Genomic DNA, 25,113 nt, shown 5'->3' with positions numbered 1-25,113 from the left:
TGGGGTTGTCCTGGGAGGCTGCATAAGAAATGAGGCTCCATGGTCGGTGCAAAACCAATAACAAATAACCACGTTCCCTCCTAGCAAGAGATCGGAGCTCGGGGGGAGGAGAGCTGGGACAGGCACAGAACAGCAAAGGATGTTTGTTAGTTCTTCATTGTGCCTCTTAACCAAGCATAACCAACCTCACCACCATCAATAGGGACTGTGACCATGGAATGAACCCACCTCCGGGACCAACTGGGCATTTTTCACTAGGAGATTTTTAAACAAGACATGTTATTTTTTTGTGCAAACATTCAAAAGTACCTGTTTTGAGTATTTTTTCTGGAGAAAAGAAAAGCAAAGAAAACCCAGTCTTTCCCCAAAATGAAACATTTTCATAACATGAGAAAGTCCTGTTTCCACGGTTTTCAAGTGTTCTGAAATTTTGTATTTTCAAATATCTTTTTTTAATGTGCCAGAAAATCAGTGTCAAAGTGGAACATGTGCTCATATATCTGTCAATACCGTTTGATTATGAGAAGTTTGTTTTTAAAATATTACCTTATCACCAATATGAAATGTTTTTATCCACTCTTTAAGAGCAAAGAAATTCAAAATCATAGAAAAAGCTCAGGATCTGGAGGACCAGAAAGAAGAGGAAGGCAGGTAGCAATGAAGAGAAACAGAGAAGACTTTAGGATGGAAACAGAGGTCATTCAGTGAAAATCCACCAAGGATATAAATGGAGGAAAGCAGGATGAAGCTGCTTGCAGAATAGATTCCCTGGTGTGGAGAGGTCCTGTCTAGGAGGAAGGCTCTGCATAGTTCACAGGCCTTAATCCAAGTTCAAAAGGCTGTGCAAGGATGGTGATGGCAAGGAGGACAGGGATGAGCTGAACACTGTGTTGCTTTTTTTGGATCTAAAAGTTTTATGCAACCTACCATAAAAAGTAGCAGTGCTAAAGATTTTTTCAAAGCCTATGTGTCCTGGGCTTAGACTGTCATGTACCACTGAAGAGCTGATCCCTAACTGCTCCTACAGGGCTGCAGGAGTGGGGGATTTGTGTGCCTTCATTAGCAGCATGAGCAAGACACGGAGGCCTGGAGGTCTGGTTTCCATGGGGTGGTATCAGAGCTCCTGGGTTCAGGATGTGCAGGGAGGGCTCCCGGAGCAGGCAGCGCTGTAGGCTCAGGAAACCTAAGGATCACTGTTCCTGTGCACTGCTGGGAGCCTGGAGAACATCCAGAATAGGGGCAGAATCTATCTTGCAGCACAACGACTTCTCCACACCCAAATACCAGGCAGAGAAGGAGGATGAAGATGACTTGCTTTACTCCCAGCACCCCTCCTACCCCATCAGGCAAACCTGTCCCCAAGGGCAAATTGTGCAGAGCCAGCTGCAGCCACCCCCTCTGCAAAACATCCACGGTGTGGGGTTTCAGGCGCTTGAAACCCACCTCTTGGGTGTGCTCCAGTCTTGAGTAAACACTTCAACGACACCGAGGAGGTCCCTGCCTCTCAGGCAGCACGAGCCAAAGTGATAAAAATTGAAATAAAACTCTCAAAACAAAGGCAGAGAAAAGAGGAGGAAAATGCCGTGAGGCCCAAAGGGCTAAGGATGTGGGTACTGCTGTGCTTAGTTGTCTTCTTCCTTGCCCCGCAAGGAGGAATGTTGTTGGGACAGCACTGCTGTCTTTTGGAGTGTTACTGGTTGGGTTTTTTAATAATAATACTTTTTTCTTCCCACAAAGCCAACAGGCAAGTAACATAAAGCAAGTGGAACTGCGGTTCTGAAGCCGGGAAAGTCGGAGATGATCCCTGGCTGCAAAATCCAGATCTGGGTTTTGAACTCCCAGTGTAGCACAAGGCCGTGGAGGCCTTCAGCTGGGATGGGTCTGCTGTGTGCAGAGGGGGTGAGTGGCCAACTTCAGAGTCAGGTTCAAGTTTGGATTCTGAAACACACCTCCCTCACAGAAAGTTCAGGGTCATTCCCAGAGGCTCAGGAGGGAAGAGCCAATTCCAGCCCTTCTCCTCTAACAATTCATCTGAGCACCTAATGAGGAAAGCCGTCTTTGTGATGACAGTTAAATATGTGCTCAGGCTCATTCCTCAGTCAAAGGTCTACATTATATTGGGTTTAAATTATTTTTGTACTGTGGTTGCACCCTGGTTTCACAAACCTTGCAGGCTATTCTGGATTGGAACACGGGGTGAACTTCTAAAGACTGTTGAATTAAAGCAGGTAGATGTCTTCTCACAACCTGCAACCTTGTTTCCGTTTTCAGCCTTGAATCTGCACCACTGACTTGTCTACAGGGACATGAGAGGCTGGGAACATCTGGGAAGGACACATAAAACAAAAGCTTTGAGCTCCAATAATCACAGCAAATCTGTGATTTCCTTGTTTTGAAAGCTGGAATTCTCCCCAAACCCATGGGCTGAGTGGACCATCCATCAGGTTGTTGGAAAGGAAGCAGTTAGGATTTGATCAATATTTCAAGCAAATCAGGGAGGTCGATTAAAAGTGAGCTCTTAGAGAGTGTTCACATCGTGGGTTCTCTGCAAAAGAGATTGCTCCAAGCTCTTGAGCCAGGAGAAAACGTTACAAGTCAGTCATTCCTTCTCATCCTCATGGCCTCCACGGGCATATATTTGAAGGGCATTTCAAGAAGATGGAGCTGGTACAGACAAAGGAACCCCAGAGTCTGTGATTGACTCAGATCAGTGAAAGGAGTGCAGTTACTGGGTAGGAAATAGGGTCCATGAAGCACGTGGGGATTTCAGACACTGGGATTTTTTGCAACATTTATTGGAACAGACAGGCTAAGAGCACTGAGGGATAAAGGATCCCAAATCAAACAGCCTAATTGGTCTCAAATGGAGTGACTAAGGAACTCTCTCTGTTCCAAAATGGGTCAAGTTGCATTTTAGAAGGAGATCTCTGAAATTTGAGTGGGAGGCCTGGATAGGAAAACGAATGGATGAACTCATAATTGACATGGATTCCATTATGGCTAATACCTGTGTCAGACCTGCCACCGAATATGGCCTGCAAATCCAGTCTGGGGGAATTCCCTTTAGAGATGTGACCCAGGTGAAGCAGACTATTTGCCATGAGCTTGTGAGGAACTGAGACTTTAATTGCAAACATATGGCTGGGTAACTTTACAGCAAGTGAAAACTGGGGGATAGATAGAGACCTGCTCTGAAACAGATGATCCAGGAAGGCTTTCACTGTCTCCAGTGATGGGTTTCTGTGCTCTCATATCACTTTATGCTGAACAGAAAACTGTGAAGAAAGGAAACATGATGCAAAATACAGTGTTGGCACAAAGAGCCCTGTGAGTTTAGGAAGAATGATGGTGAAATTAAGTTCCCTGTGATTTTACTTTGACACGTTTCCCTGTTTGTGTCTTTTAAAAGGCAGCAGTATGATCTCCAGCTTTCTCCTGTCCTGGAGATGTGTCATGAACAGTTGTGCCTGGGGCCAGTTCCAACCTGAGAAGGTGGCCTGAAGAACAAGATCATCACTCATTTGTGATAGGAACCAGTGTGCTTGAATTGCCTGTCCTGGTGTTGAGTAGGCAGGGGGAGTGCACTGCAGCAAGGGCGTGGACACCAGCTCCTGGATCTGATTGATTCCACGGACAATAGGGAACACCTCTCCCCCCACATCCAGGATGAGGATCAGCAAGGTGGATGAGCATAGGTCATAGAGGACCAAGAGCCCAAGCTCAAAGCCAGCTCCCATGGGAAGTGGGGAAGGGCCCTGTAAAGGCTGCTCATCAGTATTTGCCATTGTTTTTCACAGCAGCGTGATCCCAGTAGCACTGTGTCAGAGCTGGCCTGTAGCACAGGCAGCCAGATCCCAAGGAAAAGGGAGAGGCTCCAGAGCTTTCAGTGCACTGAAGGCCTTGGGAATGCAGACTGAGTGTTTCATCTTGCCTGTTGCTCTCTCTCCTGACTGTCCTGAAGGTTTTCCATGCTTTGCAGAATGTCTTTAATACTAGGAAGTGCATGTGTGTTCATGCTTTCATCTGGCACCTGGAAGCTTGTCTTTATGCATAATGAAGGGTGAAGAACTATTGTCTGTGTGGCTGTGAAGGAGCTGAGGGGAACGTGGGCTGGCATCCATCCCAAGAAGAGAAGGGATGAGCTCAAGGGAGTTTTCTTCTCTGAAAGTGTTTTTGTTTGTCAGGTGACCTTGAGAGAAAAAGAACTTAGCAAGGCAAAGAGTTCCTTTGTGGCTAGAACAGGAACTAGCTGGGTCAGTGGAGTTTTGCTAGGTTGCACAGCATCTTCTGAGTCCTGGCTTGGGAGAAGCAGCTCCTTTGTGTTGCAGATGGACTGTCCATGGAGAACTTGGGCTTTTGCAGCACTGGAGGAGTTTGACTCCTGAGTTTTGGAGGCCTAAATTCTAGAGGGAATTGAGGAAGGTCTGTACTTGCAGTGGAGAAGGGATTTCTCCTTCGTTGAGCAGGCATCCAAATAAGGTGAGCAACACCTCAAATGTCAGCTGGGAGGTTGGCTTTTGGAAGAGGACCAAAGATGAGTTTGAACAAATATGGCAACCTGGTTTTGTGTCCATAAGTGCACTTTTCCATGTGACCTAAACATTAAGGTTTGAGGAGGCAAAGATCGTAAGTAACTTACAGACTAATTGCTGCTTTGTGATGATGTTTAGCAGTTCACGTGGGCCAGAGCACCAATTTTGGTCAGGATAATTTTTTTAAAAGCAATGTCTGGAACATCTGTGGCAAAGGCTCTGGTTGTGCCGTGTAGTCCCGAGAATGAAACCAAGAAAAGTTGGGTCTGCAAAAACGGAGGCATTTCACAGTAAATATTCCCTAAACCAGTGACCACATGTCTGAAAAGGAAGATTTATGCAAAATGGGAAGGGAAGTTGCATAACAGCACTCTGTAATAAAATAAAAACAGTGATGTATGCACACATGGACACACACACTCGTTCCAGATAAGATCAAATATCCAACACTCCAAAGCTGAAACACTTCTATTTACTTTTCTCCTTACGACTATGATATATAATTTTTCTTGGACTGACAGTTCCAGGCAGAAGTGCAATTCTATTAGCCACTGCTGGGGGTGAGTTCTCTACTTTGCCTATACCAGTGGATGTATCCCAGGTCTTTCCTGCCTCTAACTCTTCTTGCATATCCCAGTCCTCCATTCCCTCAGGTCCTGCTCTCTTTGCTTGATGCATCCCTTTCCAGGACACTGGAATGCATCTCCACTTAGATGTTCTGTTGTCAGTGATTTTAGCAGATAACACAGAGGTAGAGATTGGAACAGAACAATAGTGGGATCTGTTGGAAGGGAGGAAATGCAGAAAGGAGAGAGAAAAGGAGGCAAAAAGATAGACGTGGAAGAGAGGAGAAGTGAAAAGGGGGAGGTGAAGAAAGAAGAGAAAGGAGAGCAAGGATCCGAAAGAATGACAAATTACTCCTCTGAGCTGTGTTGTATACTGCATAATTTACAGTAAATTGAAATATTGTTAATCTATAAAGGCTGTATTGTTCTGTTTTTCTCTTGGCCAACTACTGCTGACGTAAGCAGCTCTGGGCTGAAGAAGTGGAGAGCCTTGAAGAGAGCCTGGTGCCGAGACTGGAGCTGGAAATGGGATTTGGCCTCTCCTACATAAAGACTTCGAGGACTCAGGCTTAGAGGAACCCAGGGAATGTGAGGTTGTTGGGCAAGCTTCTGGAGCTTTTAGTTAGTGCTTCTTCTACAAAAGCTAATAAAAATGCATCTTTAAATCTTGTCCAGGAAGATCTCAGAGCTCTCCTGCAGAGTTAATATGCCTAACAGAGACAGCTTAGTCATTATAGGATAAGGCATAGTCGTGCCAGGAGTTCATATATCCTGCAGGCTTACTCCGTGATATGTATAAATGTATGTGTGTGGTTATATGTGTGTGTGTGAGTGTGTGACTGTGTATAAGCTTATGCAGGTATCTGTTTTCTCCCAATAATTCAGTAACTCTGCCTGCAGCTTTGCAGACTCCAGGATCCTGGCCAGCCGGAGCAGGAGAGGCTGCCAAGTCCGTCAGGTTGATGGAGCCAGCAGGCTGCTCCACCTGACTGTCTGGAAGCATTCTTTTGCTCTCTTGGGAGGTTCCCAGCACATCTCCATTTCCTCTGAAAGAAGGTTCACCCACGACTGTCAGCATCCATGTCAGGGCTTCTTTCCGTGGGTGCTGCGGCTGCAAAACCCAGAGATCTGTGCCCCTCCTTAGCACTGTTTTAGCCATCTCCCAGCTGCACAAGTCCTGAAAATCTCCAAAATGTAGCTCATGAAGCAGGTGAAAAGACACAGGCTCTTGGCTTGTTCATAGCTTCTTTATAGGGATAGAGGGGATGGTCTTATTAGGAATTCTGTATATCTCACAACCCGGTGAAGACAGTAACAAAACATATTTTTCTGTTCTTTTAAAGGAGAACTTCCTTGTCAACGACTGAGAAGATTCTGAAGAACTCAAAGGTATGTGAGGAGGTAACAAGGGGACAGCTAAAATGTATATTATTGTTCCGTTTCTGTGCTAATCTCAAGAGTGATCATACTGAGAAGGTAAATTCTTTGCTCACAAGTCTCTGGTATTCAGGTGCCCTGCGGGAGCAATGCAAAGACACAGGAAAGATTTTCACCACTTGATCTCAGCATGTGGCTCTCATCTGGTGCTGTGCTCTGTCTGCTCCTTGCCTGGGACAATGTCAGAACAAGTGGGGTTTTCAAAAGTGATCTGTATAGGGGAGAGCAAACACATTCCTGTTTTCCTTCCTGCCCAAACTGAACAGATTTCTCCAGCTGCATCTCCCCTTCTGGGTCCTCCTTCCACGTAGAGGGGAAGGATGGTTTTTCACAAGACTTGGAAGCAGAGGCTTGCACAGCACTTGCATTGACAGGTCTGTAGCCCTGCCCTGCTGTTTCACTGCCTAATGGATAGTGTTGTCTCTCCCTTTGTTTGAGGCTCGTTTTACACCTGGAAGTGCCATCCTAAGTGCGTGCACAGCAGTGAGGTGGAGCCCTGAAATGCGAGTGGGGGACAGCAGAGAGGTGGAAAAAAAGCACCAGCAACCAGCCCAGGATGTTCAGTGAATCCATGAGCAGGTACCCTCAGCGTGTGCTTGTGAAAAGGGCAGTGCAATAGCAGAGTAGCCTCAGTGGTTCTGGCTCACTCAGGTCTCTTCTACCTGTCTCTTCTACTTGACATTAATGTGTGAGGTGTTCACCCTGCTCAGGAAGTCCATCACTTTTGGTTCAGCTCACTATAGCTTGTCATACAGAAAAAGATATGCAATCCATGCTCTTCTGCTCTGAGGCTCCCAAACCATGGCAAAGAACCTGACAACCTTCTTTATGCCTTTTGGAGCACTTACACTTGTATTGTTCAACTTTGAATAGAGAGTTTTTAAAAATAGTTGCTTCACCAGACCAACTACAGACTTTTATAACCTTGCCAGCCAGCCATGGATTCTTTTCTCTTTGGGTTTCTTTTTTTACTTATAACAAGAATTCAGGTACAGAAGAACTGCATGTAAAAAGGAGGTGAGGATTAGTGGAGAAGCAAATGGAAGATTTTTTGTTTGCTTATGTGGAAAGGGAGAAAAATGAAACAGAAACATGGGAGGTCTTCGGTGTAATGAATAATAATAATTTCAAACATATTTTCTGAGACTTGAACAGTATTTATATGCAAATACTATCTCAGAAGGTAGTGGAAAAAAACCAGTTTTCCTAATATTGGCTAGGAAACAAAATTTGCAGTTCTGGAAGATTTGCCATTTCCATAGGAACCAGATGAGATGAAGTAGAAAGACTTAACAGAGGTGATTAAAAAGTATTTTATACTGAAAACAAACTTTCTAGTTGAATGACATAAATTACATTTAAGGGACCAAATGTCTTTCTAGCAAGTTTTAAAAAAACATGCCACTATCTGCCCTGTGGTAACTGTGTGTTAGAAACCCTTGGAGAGCAATGAGCTCAACTGTAGAGCACACCCTTGGAGGAACCCCATCTTTGGGTGGCACTCTGAGTTGGTGTAAATCTAGTTTATGCTACCAGAATTCTGGGGTTCTGTAAATATTTAAATACATGCAAAAAACCCCTGCTGTGCTTCATAAATCAAGAAAGGATCTTCACTAATTGACCCTGTTCTGAACAGAGGTTGGAGGTGAGTGATGTGGGCAGAATGCTTCATCCCACTGTTTGGTGTTTGGGAATTTTAACAAGAGAAATAATTATGGATGATATCCTACATTAAAGGCTTGCCTAATTGTGCGTTTTGTTTTAGTTATTTTAGCACTAATAATTCTGTGGTTTCTGTGCTCACCTTCCCAAAGAAGGGAGCCATCACAAACAAATGAGCTGCTTCCTCTGCAGTGCTATTTCTGTTTTGGTTTATTAGTGAGCTAAAAACCAGCTTTGATCTACCCTCCAGCTTGATGTGTTATGAGATATTTTCATCAAACTCTGCCCTCAATTGAACTCATATTAATCTCAGTAAAATTAATGCAGATATATGTTCTTAGAGGTTTCTGGACAGTCAGATGGGATCTTGCAGTCAGATCTCGCTGGTGTGAGTTCAGTGGACATCACTGCAGGGACAGAGACCTAGCTATAGAAAATCCATTGCAGGACTGGGGCATAAGAGCAAATGCATTTGGCTTGAAGCACAATTAATGCGTGGCTAAAGTCTGCCTGTATGTGTTGGTCCTTCTCCCATTGATGGCAAAACTCCCATGGAATTCAGCAAAGTGAGATGGAATCTATACAGAAATTATTTTTCCCAGAACAACTTTGCAATAACCAGTGGATTTGCAAACTCCTCACTCTGACACATTGAAATAATTTGGGACTTTCATTCCATTTTGCTTTAATTGGACTTACACTACATCTGACTCTTCCGAAGTGGGTTGCTATGCCTAAAATATGTGCAGGCATGTTTGCACTCTCTGAGGGAACATGGAGGTTAAACTGGAAGGTGAGGTTATGTTAGCAAAGATATTTTCTTTTTATACTGCTTCCAAAGGCAACCCTGTTTTGGGCTCACCACTCTGCCTTGACCGCTCTGTGCCTCTCCACACCAAATCATGCTGGGATTTGATGATAAAGCACATCCTCTTTCCAGGAGCCAAGCCAAGCCCTACATCCTAACTCACTGGTGTTCTGGTACCTTAGGCACTTTGTGGTTAGAAGGCAGACTGCAAGTGTGGGTATGTCCAAACCCTCTGGAGGAAGGGAAGAAATTTCTCACAGAGCTGCTGTTGCCCATTTGATTCCCAGTTCCTTTGTTTTAGTGTTTCTTGGGCTGTGCCAGCTGAGACAGCTCTTAGCTGGAGACCAGCACTTGCAGGGCCTGATTTGGTTCACGTCTTCTATAAAAGTTTTCCATCTCTGACCAAGGTATTTCACATCAGGGTAAAAATGTGAGTAAATCAGAGCTGGCATCTATCCCAGACATATCAATTCCCTTAATTCCCTTTTTCCTGTGGCTTTGGGACAATCAAAATAGGGAATGTTTCCATTGCTATACCTTTATGAAAGTACAATATGTGAACGCCATATCCTGAGTGCATCCAGCCTGTTCCCTTCCCTTGGTCGTTACCAACTGCGCAGCTTTCCCTGGCAATTATGTGAAACGGAGCACTGCAGCGGAGTAAATCTTTTGGCAGGGCTTGGCTCCAGGGAAGATCAAAACCCCCAGCGTGACAGCTAATGAAACAAGGAGAAAGAAGATGGAAGCCATCAGTCCCGGGCGGCCAACACTAACACGGTCCGAAGGCAATGGGAGGTGCCAAGGTGTCTGCTTGCGAAATTCGGAGACAGCTGGGGGAGTTGGGAGAGAGGGCTGCACTGAGGCCAGTTTTCCTGGCAGGAAAAGCCGTTGACGACAACAGAGGAGCAGTGGAGACAACTCATCCTCTCTGAGAGGACACATACTGTCTTTTTTAAGATACAGGACAAACTGGCATTATTCTGCATCCCTGGGGCAATGGTTCTTTGCCATGGAGATAACCTGGGTGGAGTACACAGAGCGTGGCCTGGATCCAGGGGTATACACTGAATGCACAAGAATTGCCAGGACAGGGGGGCATGAACGGAGCTGTGCAGAGCACCTGGTCCCCAGGGGTGGCAACTTCAGTGGGTAAAGGAGTTAAAGTCAGAACTTCTGCAGCTTGAGCCAGAAGGCAGAGCAGAGTCAGGGCTGCCTGTAACGAGCCTGTTTATCTCTAAAGTGTTTCTCAGACTCTGATCCACAGGCCTTTGGTGGTCAATAAAACATCCAGCAGTGGCTCATGAAACAATAGTAAACCCTCTCTCCTCCCCTCCGACAGCCACAGAAGCAAGGATGCAAACAAAATGGGAGGAAATAAGAGCTACTATAGATTAACTTTGATTCTGTGAACTTTCAAATATTAGTCTTTTGTTTATTTGATTTGATATATGAAAAATATACAAGTTGGTCTTCGGATTATTTTTTTTTTATCTGAAAAAAAGGTTAATCCTTGGACTTGAGAAGTTTGAGAAATGTGGCTCTGAGGGTGCTATTTTTGGAGCCAATTACAACAGCACTGAAATGTTGAAAGATTCCTTTTGTTTGTTGAAAGATTAGGCTGAAGCCCTTCAGTCTATAAAAGAATAATAAACCTTAGCAGGATAAAATCCTTCATTGCAATGAGGATACAAAAGCCACCTCAGAGTGATACGTGGCCTGGGCAGAGGCACAGGGCTGAGAGGGCTGGCACTGATAATTACTAGAGCTATCAGTGCCCAGAAAAAAAGACTGAGCACTTGCTTCATTCAGCTTATACAATCTCATCCTCCACCTCCTGCCATCATCTAGAGCTGGTTCAGTAGCGTTTGCAAAATGAGGTGCACTTACACAGTGTGCCCAGTCCCTGTTAGAGTCCTACAGTCTTGTATGATCTGCTCTGAAATGAGCTGTTAGAATTAAAGGATTGGCAAATTCACGTTTCCTGAAATCCTGGAGTGGAAAGGAGCTCTAAGTGACCTTCTCTGCCTTGCCAGTATTGTCATCTGGGCTTTTTTGGGCTTGGGGACCAGGCAGTGTTCGTCTTGCAACTGAGTAGAGTTTGCTTTCCAGATAATCCCACTTTGGCAAGCATAGTTTCTGGATTATTAGTAAACCACCTTGTGAGTGTTATGTAGCTGTGCCTGCCTCTGATTTTGTGCATATCCTGCACGTGCAGGAGGGTGTGGCTGAGCTGAGGAGCTTTCCAAGGGAATGGTAGGATTGAGGAGAGGTAGGCAGTCCAAAGTGCAGAGACTAACTGGGAGAATAAAGCTGCAGGTAAAGACCAGGCATGCCTTCGTCTTGTCTGCCTGAGGCAACACAAATTCAGCAGTGGGAACTGCCAAAAGCACCTCCTGTCAAGGGGTAGGGGGAGTGTGTGACACAAACAGCAGGTGACAACAGTGTCCTGGGTTATGGGCTGAGAGCCACTCGTCTCTGCAGTCACAAGGAGCAAGAACTTCTCAGCCAGTGAACCAGCCTGAGGCCTGATGGGCAGCAGTGGGTCGTGTCCAACAATCTCAGTCATGCTGTTGCTTTTGGAAGTTTTGCCCAGCCCTTTCCCTCCCTAGCTGAGTACTGATCCTGTCATCCCAGCCCATTCTCCTGGGATGCTGCATTACCTGTCACACTGGAGTATGAGTGGAGCACTAACAGAGCCTGATAAAAATCACATGGTGCCTTTCACTGTTGTCTTAGCCAAGTTTCAATGTGATTAATCACACTATTCCTGCCTAAAGTTCCCCTCATTCGCCACGATTTTAACTCCTTTCATTTCTGGCTGGTGCGCTGCTGGAACAGCCCTGTTCTCATCTGTTAAATGCCTCAGTTTCGCCCCAGAAAGCGCCCCCTCTCCATAGCAAATGAGGTGATTCCCCTGTGTCTCTTATTTCTTCCCAGGACCGTGGTGAGGATTAATAAGCAGGCATTTGCAAAGCGCTCTGTGATCCTCTGAGTGAAGGGTTTATACGAGGGTGAGGAGTTGTCCTTAACAGAGCTGGGGTGTGTGACCAGGTCAGCCCACAGCTGTACGAGCCTTTTGGGCTGTCAGCGAGCACGGCGTGTCACGGGCACAGAGAGGGGAAGCTGTCTTCATTCCCCAGCCACGGCCCGGGAATATCTCACATATCCTTGGCATCAAAGCTTGGCTTGGCATGCTGACAGGGATGAATATCCCTCAGCACTCAGGCTGGGTGACGGACAGCTGGAGTCCATGGCACGTTCAGGCCTTATGAAATCAGCCTCACTGGGGTTGGTGAGGTGGAAGAAAATCCGCCTGCCCTTGGGTCTGTGAATTCAATGGCAGAGTGGAGGGGCTTTTGGACAATGGGGAAGAAAAAGAAACTCTATAAAGAAAATGATTTCTACCCCAGGTAGCAATTCCAGCAGAAATGGAAAACAAGTCTAATTGGAAAGATCCCTCAAACTGAAAAACATGAAGCCATGACCAGCTCCTGCTCATGTGATGTCTCTGCAAGGCTGTTTAGGGCAGCTGTTCCCACCTGATGTAGCCATCCTGCATCCCTTTCTCACCTCTGGGCTGGTGACAAACTCAAGCTAAGCAGGTGATGTTTGGATGGCTGCAGTTCTGTGGACAGGTCCTACTTTTATCAGGGTGTAGGGGTGGTGCTCCAGAAACACTGGAGTCACTTGTCTAACTGACCTTTCAGATTTAGAGGATTTGGGATTTCAAAGTGGTCTGATGAATCAGAGCAGACTGTAACTTCCTGCCACCTCTCCTCCTGGTGCCAGCTCAGCACATGGAATCACACACACGAAGGCAGGGATGTAAGGCCAGGGCTGTCTGATCCACCCTCTTGAAGACAGCAAAGCACAGCCCTCCCTGGGTGACAGTCAATCACCTCAGCAAGGAGGAGCCTCGGCCAGAGAGATGCGGGATGAGTCAGACACTTTGCCAGGGACTGGGAAATCAGAGCGGAAGGCAGGGGTTTCCAGGACTCAGATTAATTGCAGGGAGGGGGCTTTCATGGAAGAAGGAGAGGTCAGTTACACTGGATAATGCCTTGGCTTCAACTTCTCTAGGAAGCTGCAGCCCAGAAGATGTCTTTTCCCTGGCAAGCAAGGGCCAGTACAGTGACACCCTTCCTCCCGGCCTCCACCCTCTGTAATGCAATCATTAAAAAGGAAGATTATTTTTTCTATGCCACACATTAACACTGCAGCTGCCGGAGCCGTGTTCCCGTGCTGGATCCGTGCTGCCATGGCAGATCAGCAGTGCCATGGGGGAATGTGCCTGCAGCCTTGGCTCTGCTCCCAGCTATGGGAATGCAGGGTTGAGTGAATGGGGCAGCACCGTGTTGGACCCAAAAACTGCTGTTCTGGAGGCAGCAGCAAAGGGTGGGAGCTGCCTCTGCACAGCTCACATCCCTGTCCCCTTAGCTCATAGCTTTTGAGCTCTGCCTCTTCCACTGGGCTCTTTGCTCCCCTGTAGCCTTCCCTGTCCTTTTTATCACTGCAGTGTGTCCAGGCTGCACGGATCAGACTGGGAATCTGCTCAGAGTTGACACCACCCCATGGATGCTGCCGCTCAACCCCTGGCAGAGTCAGGCTTGCAGAGCAGCGAGGTTTGAGTTTCTGTTTTATGGGGCTTCCAAAGGCGTGAACCAAGCCTAGCTACCAATAACCAGCCAAGGGAATCTTCCATCTTTTTCCTGACAGAAGATGGAAGATTCACCCCCAAGGATTGAAGGCTGGCAGGGGGCTCTTCGGAGAAGCCCACTCTCCTCCTGCCTGAGGGGAGCCAGGGGAGAAGGTACCTCTTGAAGCATCACTTGGTGACCCCATGTGTCTTGAATTTCTCCACTCTGTCCCAGCACTCTTTTTGTGGAGCCCAGAAGGGGTATATGGCTGGGTGGATACTACTGTCCCCTAAAAGAGCAGCTGTGCATGCTGATCCCCATGTTTCATTTCAAGGCAAGCTCCTCTCCAGGGCACACGGAAATACCCTAAAACCTGTGGCTATGGCAAAGCACTACATGGCTACTGTGCAAGCCCTCCACAAAGAAATGAGATTCACCCCTGACCACTGGCCCTGCGGAGAGCTCCTGGAAACACTGCCAGCCTTGCACCAGTGCCTCTGAGGGGAAGCAGCTGCAATTGTTCACCCTGTGCCCAGAGCTCCCTGGGCAGCAGCTGCTCAGCCCAAGTGCTGCCCATTTTGTCATGTGCCATCCATCACGCTGGAGGGATGGGCAGTAATGTCATTGTGGATACCCCTGGTGTGTCACAACCACTGGGACTCCTTCCATGCAGTTTCTTGGGACTCACTGCAGGATGGGCAAGGGTGGGAGCCGACTCCACAGCTGCTTGTGGCAAATGATGCCACTTTCATCATCAAAGCAGGACCACTGGCAGCGTGTGTGGGGATTAGCAACAGACCCTCTGCTTGGCCCAGCAGCTTCATGGCCTCCCACCTCCATCCCATCGCCTTCACCAGCTGTGTTTGCCTGAGCTGTGCTGCGCTTCCCCAGAATGAAACAGGATCATTGCAGTCTTCCTGGACACAGCCACTGGAACACACAAGGGGATGAGGACCCCATTCCCCATCTCCAAGTGGGACAAGGCAGCGGTGCGAAAGGGTTAAGCCGTGTTGTTGATTGTCACATGGTGCTGGGAATGCAAAGGGAGCTAGAGAGGCAGCGGCACATCTTGACTGCACATGTGGCCTCTACCACAAACACTTCAAAGTGCTTCCCTCAGACTGACGGAACAGCCTGACGCCGACTGTAAATGCCCTTGACACGCAGAGTGGAAAATATCAAACGCTCCGGCGTTCCCCCCGAAACACGGCCTGTTTTCGCTGGGGAAGCCTTAATGAACCTGCGCGGGAGAGGAGGGAGGACAGGAGGTGTTACGGGTGGTTCTCATTTAATCTGTGTATGGGTACATGCCAGCTCGGGCAACTGGACTTAATCTGAGGCAAATCCAAGTGCTCAAGGACATTTTAAAAGAGGCTGGGACATCAGCTTGAGGCGGCTCTATGTCAAGATCCCACCACACCTTCCCCCCCACCCTGCTGCCTGCCCCAAACTGTGCCAGGAGGAACAAAAGGGTTTCCAGGCTGGAAGTTTCTCCCTTTTCTCAAGGAATCCCCATCTCCTCCCATCCCTGTGATATGCCTCTGCTCCACCACCCCCAGTCCTGAAATGCCCACCCTGACCAAGTGCTTTTTGCAGCACTGAAATCCTCCTCAACCTTGGCACAGAGCAAACATCAGAGGAAACCTCATTGCTGCCACATCCTTCTCCTGGGACTGTGAGATGGAGCAGACCTCTTTGTTCCAGCTGCTCTGAGCAGGACAGGCCTCTCCTGGGACACAGTCCTGCCCCAATGGGGAGGAAAAGCCTTGAGGATTTCAAGGGCAGATCTCAATCCCCGGTAGCATCATGGAGTCACTGGGGGCTGTCTGTTGTAACCCTGCCTGGGGCATCATCTTGCAGTCCTGGTTGGGGATCTAACTGGTGGCTCTGGCCACTGTGGCTGGGCAGATGACATCAGCCAGCAGTGTAAGGGAGCAAAGCCCCAGAGCTTTGAGGCCTTTTCTCCAGGATGGACGTCAAGCAGGGACCCTGATGCAGGGAGAAATCGCCAGGTTCCCCTTGCTGTATGGAAACCTGCAGGCAGAGGACAAGGCACTGCCTGTGCTGGTAGAGATGACATGAGGGACTGAAGCATGGCCAAGATGACCAAGAGCTCTTGACCCTGAACCAGCAGCAGAAAGACCCAAACAGGCCCCTTCTGATGGCCCCTTCTGACTGTGATTCCCGCAGACTTAAGGGGAGTATGAGCACAAGTGATGGCAGTGGAGCAAATGTACTCAGACAGACAGAAAACTTCTGCCCAGCCAGATGCAGAAGAGGGGACAGAAAGACGACGGGCCTGTGTGCGGTCTCCTTGGCTCCAGCACAACACACATCACCAAGAGGCAGAGCAGGGCTCTGATGACTGTAGGCAGGGATCCATTGGTTATGACACATTTGGCATGAACAAAATTGCCTCATAAAATACTTCTCAGATCAGCAAGAACTTGAGGGATCTCAGGAGGGAGTTGAAGGAGAGGAAAGTTCAGACGATCGGAGGCAAGACCCCTCCTTGCATCTTGGAAGCAAAAGCAGACAGAGGAAGGAGACCACCAAGGGGCAAAAGGTGTAAAATGTAGGTAAAATGGAGGTGTTTCAGGTCATGGAGCATCAGGTCCACTTCCTGAGGGACCGTGTGAGCTGGACCACCTCCATCTCTCTGGGAGAGCAACCAATTTTCTGTATAACAAACAAGGTAGAGCAGTTAAGAGGGTTTTAATGGAAAATCTTTGGGGAACAATATTAAGAGGATAAACAGAAGACGTAGGCGCCACCATAAACTGCTGAGTCCTGGCAGCACAAATGTTAAAAAGCAAACCCAGAAGCCTGGGCAGTAAACAACAGGAGGTGGAAATCACCACCAATGGCACAAGAAGTGAATGGCTTGGGATTTCTGAAACCTTCTGGGTGGGTTTACCCACCAGTAAGTTGTTGGGGTACCCTCCATTTGATAAAGATGCTATTGCCTTCTGTCATGTTGTTGGCTTTTTGGAAGGGCGGGAGGTGGAGTGCTCGCTCTCTGGTGGATCACAGGAGGAGACCTCGAGGGTGGCTTGGCTCGGCTGACTGCGGAACACGCCGGGGAGTGTGAGGGGATGGTGCCCGAGGCAGTGGGAACCTGCTCCAGGGGAGCAGGCAGCGAGGGGGATTGCGTCCGGCACTGGGGATCCTCCCGGTGCCGCCAGAGCCAGCGGGGGATGGCAGCCTGGCACAGCCGGGGTCCTCCTGGGGACGGCAGCCTGGCACAGCCGGGGTCCTCCTGGGGACGGCAGCCTGGCTCAGCCGGGGTCCTCCTGCGCCGGTCCCCGCTGACAGATAAAGACGGATTGATCGCTGAGTTGCGGATTGATGGCTGCTGTCAGCTGGTGGCCTGCCTCGCCAGCCAGGGAACGGAAGGAGACTCCATGCCCAGTCCCTTTAAAGGCTTTTTGCCTTAGGATATGATTTATTGTTAGAAAACAAAGGATGTTTAAGGAAAAAAAAAGCCAACACAAAATAAAACATCTCAATTGATGAAAGCTGTCTTTGGTCCCCAGTGGCTCTTTCCCCTCTTGTGAGCCTGGGAGCAGAGGAGGGATTCATCCCCCTGCCAAGTAACCCCAAATCAGCTTCCTCTGCCTTTTAGGTATGCAACTTTCTGGTCTCGTGATGGGCAGGGACTCCATAACCTATTCCCAAGCTGTCCCCCTGCCAGTGAGCATGACACTATGTGCAAACACAGAAAAGCTCTGACCAGAGCTATTTATATGTGATGAGGGACTGGCTTTTTAAAAGCACAGAGGTGCCCAGATCTAGCCCCCGGTTCTGGAAAAAGAACAGCTTCCCTGGGCTGAAAATAATTAGGAGTACAATTAAGGAGTGGAAGGAATTATTTAAAGAAAATTGAACAGATGATAATCGGGGAATGTTTGAGGCTGTTTTGTGAGATGCTGTAAAATCAGTGCTGTTCTGGAAGCCTCAATGCTGTTTTGCAGAAGCCAGCCCAGCTAAGAGGGAAGGTGGAAACAGGGGGGTTGTAGGTTTAGCATAAAATATGTACATAGATAAATAGCATTGTGGGCATAAATATGTGGCACTGATGTGCATGTTAATGTTAATGGTAAATAAAAAAGGAGGAATCTGGTAGTTGTGAGAAACTGGGAAGAGAAACTAAAGGTAGGAGTGAAAATCCTCTTGCCGCTAAGGTTAATGATGATCATTTAAATGTATCAAGAAAAGCCAAATCCTATAATGACATCCCAGACAATAACGGGAAAATATTCATCCTGTGTGTAGGAGAGATGAAGTTATTTGTTCAACATTTATTTTTCTCTTTGGAAAGAAGTAGAATGACATGTCCATACTTTATGGAGATAATGAAACACTTTGTATTCTACCAGTGATGAAGCTGAATGTTGAACAGCAGTGATTAAAGTTAGACATTCTGCAGGATCAGATAACTTGCATCAAAGGATAAACAAATTGGCCCGAGAGCTCTATGAACCATTAGTGTCGATTTTTAAACAAATCTAGGAACTCTGGGGAAGTTCCAGAGGACTGGGGGAAAAATCTAACACCAGACTAATAAGGCAATAAATAAGATGGGCCATGAAAACAAGTGGTGTTTGGCAGGACATGGATCCAGAAAGACTGATCATAAGAAAAACCTTTATGGAGCACAGTCCATATGGACTCACAGTATGTTGCATAATTAACGTCAATCAGCTGCAGTTTGCAGAAAATAAAGACTTTTTACTGTTTGTGAGGGGGTAATAACCTTAATTGACAAGGTGGCATCATCCATGTAGGTTTTTTTGTGATGCTTGGCTTCCATCAGCATGGCATCTCAAGAAAAAAAAAAAAGGAAAAAAATGATCCCTGTACAAAACGAGTGCCATTGGGATTTGGTTTTATGGCTCTATAACCGAGTCAGTTGGAAATTTGGAGATAACTGTCTGGTGGGGTTGCTCCTTATGGGACCAGCCAGGGGTCTGATTAATAAGAGTGTTGCTCATTGCTGGAGGAGTGGACAGTGCAGACAGTCAGGAGAGGAGTGAAGCTCAGCATGGGCAGGCAGGTCCCTGAGCTCTGTCTGTGCTAACCAGCCCTTGTGTCCTGGTCCCCAGCCCCCGCAGGGGAGGGAGCTGTTGCAATGCGCCAGCATTCCCATCTGGGTTTCCTCTGTCTGCAGACTGAGGCTCTGGGGTTGCTGGTACATACCCAATCTGGAGCTGGGATGCAGCCAAAGCATGCCTGTAGATCTGAGATTTGGGAAGCATTCTGGGATAACCTCATCTAGGCACAGCTTGGGTCCCTCGGCCAGGAGGACTCTCCTCAACAGTATGTGTCTTAACCCAGCTGCACTCGGGGTCTTCTGTAGCTGGAAGGTGTGACCAGCTGGAACCAACTCAGATCCTCAGAGCAGCGCAGCTCCTGCAACCTCTTGTGCTCGTGAGCTACAGGATCTGTCATCCAGAGCAGAGGTGTGTGTGATAGCGAGCTCTGTCCATCCTTCCTGGAGCTGCCCTTGCAGTTCCAAACCAGCTGTTCCCAGTCATATCCTTTCAAGTCACGATAAGGATCGTCTCCATTCCAGTGCCTGTGACAGTCTGTCTATTCCCTTCAGCCAAGTTTCCACAACAGTGGTGTTTACAATCAAGTGCTCACACCCAGAAACAGGCTAAAAGGCTGAGACAAACACTCATGGATGCCGATAGCCCAGTTATTCCAGCTCTATTATTTTCAACCTACTGTGTTTTTTGGAGTCCTGAATCTTTTTCTTGAGGGTTAAAGACCCCCTTTAGAAATTTCTAATCTGTATGTGATTGCTGAGCATATATAAACTCACATTCCTTATTCACTGTAGGAGTAGCTTGCAGTGTCTTGATTCAGTGATGGGGCACAGGTCATAGCCCCTGGTTTAAAACAGGGAATTGCTGACCCTGCAGGGCATGGAGAAGGTCAGGCTGGGAAACAGCTCAGGTTTTACCCTGAGCCTGGGAGCTTTCAGAGGTCTGATGTTGAGACAGCACTCTGTGCTCAGCTGGGGCACATCTGCCCACTCTGAGGATCAAGTGCAAGGGGAAAGTTGGATCAGAAGGCAACTAACCCAGCACAGCATCTCCCTGGGGGTGACCTCCTTTCCCCAAGGAAGGGCCTGGCCCAGAGCAGTGGCATTTCTGGGGCTTGGTGGCAAATACTCTGGCCCATTTGTGGGGTCAGCAGGACAGGAAAACAAATTCCATTTCCCTTGGCGAGCTGTGTGCTCCATAACTCAGGAATGTGAACCACCACATGTTTGGCTGAAAAATGATCGTCTTTAGGAAGGGAACAGGTCTATCATGGTAAAGGAAGGGAACAACTCAAAGCATGACATGCAGAAATGGCACCTCAGGGCTTCAGATTTGTTCCCTGTCAATGCAGAGGAAGAAAACTGACCTAGACACCATTGAGGTTGACAGGTCTTAAATTTAATCTGCTTTAAAGGCAAGACATGACCCTGTTCTTTTGCGCTGCAAGGCTGCAGCTGTTTTACCCATTGGCTTTTCCTACTCTCTGGCCACCTCGCAGCCTCTCCATCAGAGCAGAGAAGTATTCCTGTCTGTGTACCAACAGTCAAATGTGGGCTTCAGCTGGGATCCTCCAGGCTGAAACCCAGCCCCAGGAGGGGGCTGTTGCCAGAGGATGCTGTTCCTTCCAGGACCTGGCTTCTCTCTGCTGCACAGAAGCCTATCTCCAAGCACTGGGCTTTCCTGCCCAGCCATCACGGAGGTACAACAAGGCCCCTCCATTCACTACTGAGACCCCAAGAGGAAGTCTCGTTGAGCTGGGTTTTTTCAGAGCCCTCCCTCACCCTTCCTCGAGGCAGGCACATTTCTTCCCGTTTCATTTTCCTAGAGCCCCAAGCTGGGGGTTTATGGGTTGGTTTGTCTGCTGTTGCTGCATTTGCCTTTTTCTCCCTGTTTGTTACACATCATGAGGCAATTCTAATTTCAGACCATGGCTCCTGCAGCCAAAGCTGGACTCTCAATCTGCTAGGAGCCATCCCAGGATTTACCACCCCCATGGTCCCAGGGGGATATTGCTGGAGGTCTGTACGATGCTTAGGGACCTGTGGGTGAAAGACCTGGATTATGGTCCCATGGGGCCCCCCAGTTACTGCAGGCATGAAGAGTACCTGGATCATACTGCAGCCACTGGAATAATGATGGGGTTTTTTAGTTTTACCGGTGGAGCCAAAGCCTTGAAGAAGAAAAGGCCCTGCCAAGCTAACAGAACACATCCATCTTCCTGGTGAAGTGAACAAAAAAGGGTTTCAGATTAATCGATCTGCCCCAAACAAAGCATTTTGGTTTGGCCTTCCCCATCTCCTTGTCTGTTCCCCTATTGCAACTGTTTGGAGCTGGGATCTGCTGGATTCAACCCAAAGCCACAGAGGGGTCCAGTCCACTTGAATCAGTGCTTCCAAGCAGAAAAAAATCCCTATCTGAAAACTTTCTTGTGCTTTCAGGTTCAACTGCTTCCCCTATCATGAATTTCCTCCTTCGGCCTTGGTCCAAATACTTGAGCTCTGCAGGACCTTTGTTTATTTGCACAAGATGCTCTTCTCTTTCAGCACCGATTGTTCATCAAGGCAAGGACTATATTTAATCCGTGCCCTGTGTTTACACAGTTGGCTGATGTGTTGTTGTGAAACCGTTGATTGAGGCCTGTTAGAAGACAGGGAACGCTCGGCACAGACGGACTTTGTGCTTCATCCATCTGCCAAACACCAACCAGCCTCTGCTGTTTCAGAGACTCGTGATCCGACCGACTCCGGGTGCTGTCATGGGGATGGAGAAAGACCCGTCTTCTCACTCAAGGGACACTTCTTGCCAAGCCTGGAGGCAGTGCTGCTTCCCAGTAAAATGGTTGTAATAATGTTTTAGCATGGGCAAAAGAAAAAATAAAGAAAGAAAAGACCTCCCTAAACCTTGTTCAAAGGGCTGGTGGAAATGGAGTCATGGAATTTTTTGACAAATACAAAACAAAACACAGCCCAAGGCAGAAACCCAGCATGGAAAATTGGAGCCCAGTTATAGTCTGGCAAAATTGTAAGTGAAGAAACTTCTATTTTCTTCTATTCTATTCCAGTCCTAAAAACCTGCCTGATGTCCCTTCCCAGCTGGGAGGAGGGAGTAGGTATGTGATGGGTACTCACCTCGGAGCACAACTGAAATATGTTTGCATTCATCATGGGAATGAGGATACAAGAGCCCTGGAGAGCAGGAGAGCATGAGATGTTCTGCAGGGGTCAGAGGCCTCATGGAGGAAGCGGGAAATGAAGAAACACAAAGTCTCAGCTCTGGTTCAGCCACTGATCCCGTGGTACCAAGGGAAACATCAGAATTCCCCTTTCTGCCTTCCATCCTGACTGTCCTTTGGGCATGAACTAAGGAAAGGACCTTCCTACCTTCCTGGGCTGGTTTGCAGAGCCAGTGGGCAGGTGGGGTGAGAGGAGAGGTGGGGTGAGAGGGGGTTTCAAGTGTGGCTGCAGCCCCGTGTGCCTCTGTGTCCTCATGCAAAATATGCACTCTGTCCCCCGGCACATCAAGAAGGGACGGTGGGGGCTAAATACTGTGTAAGGGTGGTGCCAGAGGGGATCTGCTTAGTAAAGCCAGGAGGAAATGTGATTTATAACTATAGGGAGATTGAGGGACCAATAATTTTCCCTTCTGGGATCTCTGTCTGGGCATTGCTGTGTGCTCACGGTGAGTGGGGAGGGCTGAGAGTTGTGCAGTGCTGACACTGGCAGGATCACCTACTTACCTCAGGCCAGGCTGGCCACATCCTGCTTTCTCCATCTGGGACATCCCCAGCCAGTGACTCAGGCCCTCATGGATGCATGTCTGAGCCACTTCCCTTTGGCCATCTGGGGAGCATCCTCTCCCAACAAGTCATCCTCATGAGGCCGAAGTACCCTGCTTCCTTTGCCATCAGTGCACCTTGGCAGCTCTGCTTCAGACACATCCAGACATGGTATCCTTGATGTCCCCATGGCTGTGTACAGAGCAGGGGGACCTTCAAAACTGCCTGGACTGGGGAAGGTGAGGCAGCAGAGAAGGCGTGGCTCCTGTGGATGGATGCACAAATAGGTCAGAGGAGCTGGCCAACAGGGAAGTCTGTTGCTGCAAGGGGCCCAAGTGAACCCAGCTGAGGCTCATATAAAACTTGGTGGAGGCCATTTCATACATTGCTTGGGTTTGTGTCTTGTGTTTGGATAAATCTGGACTGGAGCCAGCACACTGCCATTTGAGTTACTTCAAATGCTGCAGCATATGAAGATGAAAACGAGTTATCAGTCCCCTGGCTGTTCAGGCCCTGGGAATAGCAAGGTTTTGGAAAATAAAGGTAGGAGCCTTACTTGCAGTCTCACCTTTCTTAGGTACCAATGTCCAGCTCCACAAACACATGTTAGAAGTCCATCTCCTGTGAGAGACTTTATGGACTCCCTTGATTCTGGAATGAGCTCTTCCTTCTTTTTTTGTTTGCTTAGGATATTTGTTCAGCATTGTCCTGTCCAGCCAGGAGGACTGGGCCATTTCTTGGTACTTTCTTGACAAAACCATCATTTAGTCTCAGGTACCTCCACGCCACTGGTATGAAGACAGTGGAGTCTGAGTGCAGACATACCAGAAGTGATCTGATTCTACCTGGTCTGGATGGAAAGGGACAGACTGCCAGCTACAGGGCCTGGACAGACACACTGTGGTTAGAATAGTCTTGATTTTCAGATGGCAACAGTATTAAATGTGTGTAAAGCAGACAGACTGGTGCTAAAGTACTTACTAGGAACATTAATACACCATGGACCACCCTTCCTCATCATATGATGTGGTTCTGTCTATAGGCAAGACATGTAAAAACAATTTAAAATTAATTTAGCTTTTAAACCTTTTAAAAACATATAAACCCCCCAACCTTTTGATATAGGATTGGGCTGTTTTTCCAAGTGGGAAAATGTTCACATCAGGATTGATTTAATTTTTTTTTTTTCCCTTTTAAATCATAAACAGTCCTGGTACAAGAAACAGTAGCTGTTATTGATTAAAAGTTCATTTGCCTTGTCTTTGCTGATGATTGATATTTGGGAAGGAAGGATAGAGGAAGGGAAGGGTGTTGTACTTTGGAGAGAAAAAGAAAATGTGTCACATGTTACCTGCATCTTAGAATAATGTTAGTGTTGGAGGGCGTATTATCCTGAAGAATAATAGTTGTTTTAAGGTTCAGTAGATCCTGGTCCTTTTTACATGTGTGCGTGTGTGCTTTAATGTGTCGGACGCGCCCTCTTTAAATAGCAGTGGGATGCAGGAGGGGAGCGAGGCAACTGCAGTTCCAAATGGGATTTTTATGGCCCGTTGAAGGAAAGCAGCTACCCACGGGATAACACCGCGCCGTTTCCAGTGGCAGATTGTAAAGGCTTCCTTTTGGGAGCACGTGTGCCGCGCTGCAGAGCAGGGGGAGAGCGCAGGAGGTGCCACAGCACCGCGGGATGCTCAGGAGCTGGGAGGGTTTGCCCGGACACCTTGGAATTTTTACTGGGGTCCTCAAACTCCCCAAACTGGTGTGACAAGCTGGGGGTGCAGGATACAGCTGGCAAGCTGCCCAGTCACAACCTGGGAAGGGATGGGGTGGGGGGATTGTGGCACTGGTTCCTTGTCCCAGGGAAGGTGGGCATGGGCACTCCCATTGCCCTGGATGAAGCTCTGCAGGTGATAAGTGGATATTCCACAGGTTTTATAAAATCTGTGATCTTCTGGGAATCTCTGGTTTCAGGCAATTTACATGGAAACCACACCAGGATGCTGGAGGTAGAAGACCCCTTTGCTCTGAGGCGTTCAGAGGACTTAGACTCAACGGGGCATGAAAGGCATTTCTCAGTTAAAACATTTTCCAGACAAAGGGGATTGTATTCAGAGAAGGTGAAATTCTGTGAATTCATCTCCATTCCCCAAATTGTTGAATTGGGGAAGAAGAGAAAAGGCAAATGTTTTACTGAGATGTTTTCAAAGCAGAATGTTTCTGAGGTTTTTTTGTCTTGGCCCAGTCCTTGATTCCAGGACCTCCTTCAGTTTCAGTAAAAAAATAAAATTCTTAAAAAAATATTTAAAACATCTGTCAAAACACCAACTTCTCAGTAGAACCGAAATCTGCTTTTTCCAAGACTTCATAATTTGCTGAAAATATTTGTGGCAAATTTTCTTCCCAGCTTGTTCCCAGTGCTAAATGCTTGTGAACTGGCAGGGCATGAGCACACCGTGATTTGCAGAGCTCCTGGGCGGCTTTTCCCAGCACTTCTCTGAAGGTGCCTCAATGTGTGAAGAAACTGTGGCAAAAAAAAACAACAACGCAAACCAAAACGCAACAGACAACAAATTTTCCAGTAAAGGAGCGCTGGGGTTGCATCACATGTACTTTCAGGCTGATCTAATGGAAATTTATTGATTATAAAT

At 47.7% G+C, this 25,113-nt stretch overlaps 1 protein-coding gene across 4 annotated transcripts in view; it reads left to right on the top strand.

The window, feature by feature from the left end:
- The window catches only part of GORAB (golgin, RAB6 interacting), a 79,178-nt gene that overhangs the window by 11,424 nt on the left and 42,641 nt on the right, over nt 1-25,113 (top strand). The window contains exons 1-3 of one of the 4 annotated variants that reach the window (XM_017815889.1): nt 5,675-5,691; nt 6,442-6,487; nt 6,974-7,114. The gene's annotated coding sequence lies outside the window, so the exon portion shown is untranslated. Of the gene's footprint in view, nt 1-5,674; nt 5,692-6,290; nt 6,309-6,441; nt 6,488-6,973; nt 7,115-9,792; nt 9,809-25,113 lie in introns of those variants that run through there. The other 3 variants (XM_017815890.1, XM_017815888.1, XM_017815887.1) reach the window with 3 other exon arrangements.

The sequence above is a fragment of the Lepidothrix coronata genome, unplaced genomic scaffold, assembly GCF_001604755.1.
Source record: "Lepidothrix coronata isolate B3197 unplaced genomic scaffold, Lepidothrix_coronata-1.0 Scaffold52, whole genome shotgun sequence".
In the NCBI taxonomy this organism is placed as follows: Eukaryota; Metazoa; Chordata; class Aves; order Passeriformes; family Pipridae; genus Lepidothrix; species Lepidothrix coronata.
Note: the sequence above shows the minus strand (reverse complement) of the source record. Positions and strands in the feature narration are given on the sequence as shown.